This window comes from Astatotilapia calliptera, chromosome 23 (genome assembly GCF_964374335.1).
Source record: "Astatotilapia calliptera chromosome 23, fAstCal68.1, whole genome shotgun sequence".
NCBI classification, from domain to species: domain Eukaryota; kingdom Metazoa; phylum Chordata; class Actinopteri; order Cichliformes; family Cichlidae; genus Astatotilapia; species Astatotilapia calliptera.
The window spans coordinates 12,445,508-12,448,863 of record NC_137443.1 but is presented as its reverse complement, the minus strand read 5'-3'; positions in this window follow the sequence as shown (position 1 = coordinate 12,448,863).

Below are 3,356 nucleotides of genomic sequence, written 5' to 3'. Positions count from 1 at the left end.
GTGCAGTTGTATGGGTGCCCCTGTTCTGCTACCCACGCTTCAGGTACAGCGAACAGAGCACAGGCTTCCTGTTTACAAAGCCGGGCAATTGAGAGACCCACCACCAGACTGTGCAGCTGAGGGGAGTGGAAAAAAAAAGAAAAAGCAGATAGGACTCTGCAGTGGTGGTTGATATTGTGGGGAGTGGAGGGTGGGCGGGGGGCGAGGGATGAATAGGAAGGTGAGAAAAATAAAGAAAGAGAGGCAGACCGAGCAAACTGAGCAAGTGCAAACTAGGCAGGAGTATTCCTACCTCGGTCCAAGAAAAAAACCTCAAGCCCCACTCTGAAAATAATACAGTAGTCACATATCGAGAGGGAGGTGTGCGAAAAGTCACATGATAACAATCAGATCAAAAGCTGAATTGACTCTAAATCAATTGAAGTAGGCATGTCAGGGCTGCCCGGGACACAAGGGGGAAGAGAGGGAGTGAAAGGGAGATAGATGTGAGCCCGTGTGGGGGAGGGAAGCAGAGATTGTTGGTGTCGTGGGAGCACTGCAACAACAATAACAGCAGTGTGTGCATGTGTGTGTGTGTGAGCGACAGAGTGAATGAGTTAGAGTGGAAGTGAGGATGTGTTATGGCTCACAAAAGTGATGAAATGACATCTCCTTTACTTCAGCACACAGCTGCTATTGCAGCAAAGAACACACTGTCGAGATATCTGACCTTCTATTTTCTCGGGTAGCCGCTGGTCAGAAGTGTCTGCCTGCCTGTCATGCTCACCTCTAATTAGCTATAGCTGCACAATGACCGCACTGTGTCCATTGCAGCCAGATTCCTGCCTATAGATACTCACATAATCAGTGTAATCTTATTTTCAGGGGTGTTCACTGAGGGGGGGAAAAAAAGCTGAAAATCCAGCGTGCTGCAGATGTGTTTCGAAGGCTGTTTGTTGCACATTTATATTCCCTAAATACTCTTGATCATTAGATGTATTACTGAGTAAGTGGTTAAAATAATAGAGTAAATACTTTAGATTAAGCTCTTAGGTAAAAAAAAAAATCTGATATGAAAACTTGTGGGTATAAAAAATATTTAGGTTGAGCCTTCTCTTTTTCGTTGTTTTCTCGATTTCTTTCATCTCTTTTTCTCCTCCCCTCCCCCTTTCTTTGCAGATTAGAATTCATTAGCAATCAAAGAGCCTCCAGAGAGCCTCAGCTCTTAATTACCTACTCATTTGCATTTTTGCATATTAATGACTGCAGGGTTTTGGTACGGTTTTTGCCGCAGTGGTTTAAAGGCACCTCAGTCCTCTGTTCTCTGGGGAAGAGCAGAGATGTCCAGAGGCAAGGCTCCAAGCCTGTCCAGTCCCCCCTCTATCCTCCCTGATGGGAGCTGGACGGAGCAAGTAGATGAGAAAACGGGGGGGCGGGTGGATGGCCGGAGGCATATGGGACGGGTGGGGTGTGGTGATTTGGGGGGGAAGAAACTACTGGGGTGCACAGGTTAAAGGTCAATGTCCCTTATCAGCATAAGAAAGAACACATGTCTTCTGCACCGCCTAATTGTTGTCATATTGAGCAGTTTAAACACCTGATCTGAACAAAATATACCCTGAGAGAAACTGGAAATCTATACTGCAGAGATCCCTCACGTGGCTTTTATTGAGGACGGCAGCTAGTTGGGATGAAACTCATGTCCCACAGTGTGCAGAGGCAGGGGCATTTTATATCCCAGGAGAAAGGTGTGTAGTGGTGAAAATGAGGCTAGAGTGTGTGTGTGTGCGCGTGTGTGTATGTTGCCGTTTCCTTTTACAATGCAGCCCCTCTCTAAATGCTCACTGGAAGGACAGTCGGCGGCTTACTCAGCGAGCCCTAATGACGATGGCGCGAGCAAGATTTAGAAACCCCACCTTAGCGCTCCAGCGTTGCAGACAAACATGTAAACAGAAAGAGTTGCAGACACTTGTGTGCACGTTCACATGCGCAGACTGAGGGAATAACACCGCTAGTAGACAACAGCTCCCAGGCATCTCCTGGCCCCCGAAGTGTTGCTTTTCCTCTTATCCAATATGTTTTGACTGCAACAATAATGCCTGAACATGGAAAATAACATCACACCCCGCTGTGATTTTAGATACCTTACAAACATAACAATTAATGACTTGGAGCCCTGAGACATCTGGCCAGGAGATTCAGCATGACTGAATGAAACATCTCATACTCTCACACGTTACCCAGCGTGCATTTGTCTTACTGTTCATGCTGAAGCTGGATCCCGTTGTTGGAAATATGGAAAGTGAGCATTTTTGGCACTTAAAATAAAAATGTCAGCAAAAAGACCATGCTTCAGTGTAGTGTTAGTACATGCAACATGCATGACACATGTAGTTTGCATGGCGCATCCCTGAATGCATACTGCTCACAGAGTGGGCTTAAGTCGACTTAACTGCTATTAGTGGGGCATTATAAAATGTGTGTGTGCACGTGCAGTCAGGGCCTGAGGACTGCAGCAATGTGTGGGCTATTGGGGTGGGGTTAATGAGCTATTCTGTGACCCCTGTCACCCCGCGGGATTGCCTTGGGGAGACAGGCTGAGACAAACAGGAAGACAGGGTGACAACAAGCCTGTGGTTGCAGTCTGCCTCAGGACTTCTTGTTAGAATTAGTCTTAAAAATAGTAGAGATGGCCTCACCTTAATTCATATGCTTAAATAGCATCTTAGCCTTTTCCTTTGGAACCAAACTAGCTAATTACAGTTCTCTTATACTACATTTATAACTGAAATATAAGAAGCATTATGGTGTGCACAGTAATCTGTTATTTATTTAATAACTGGGGAGGTCTTTATTCTTCAGTCATAATGTACACACTGTGTTGTCATGTCTGGTGAAGAGGATGAATGAGCCTAAGAGATGTATGGCAGCAAAATGAGGCTCACTCAGCCTTAAAAAGACAATAGCAGCGACAATACTGCCACCTTCTGGTCAGTTTAGAGAACTGATTTCATAGGTGGCAGCCGTTTATGAGGAAGGCCGTAAAACATAAACACATAATTTAAGAAGATCACATAGAATAAGAATGCTATGATTACACATCTTTCTAAAGGTAATTGTGTTAGCTTTGTGTTGACAGGCAGGTGTTGCTCTAACACCTTCCTGTTACAACTGTAGAATTTAAAAAGTTATTTGATAGCGAGTACTATAACACTGTACACGCTGTATAATTAACAGGCCTTTGTTTTATAACACTTCCACTTAAGAGCACCGTTTACACAAACTTGTATCAAAACACACACACACACACACACACACACACACACACACACACACACACACACACACACACACACACACAATTATCCACACAAAGC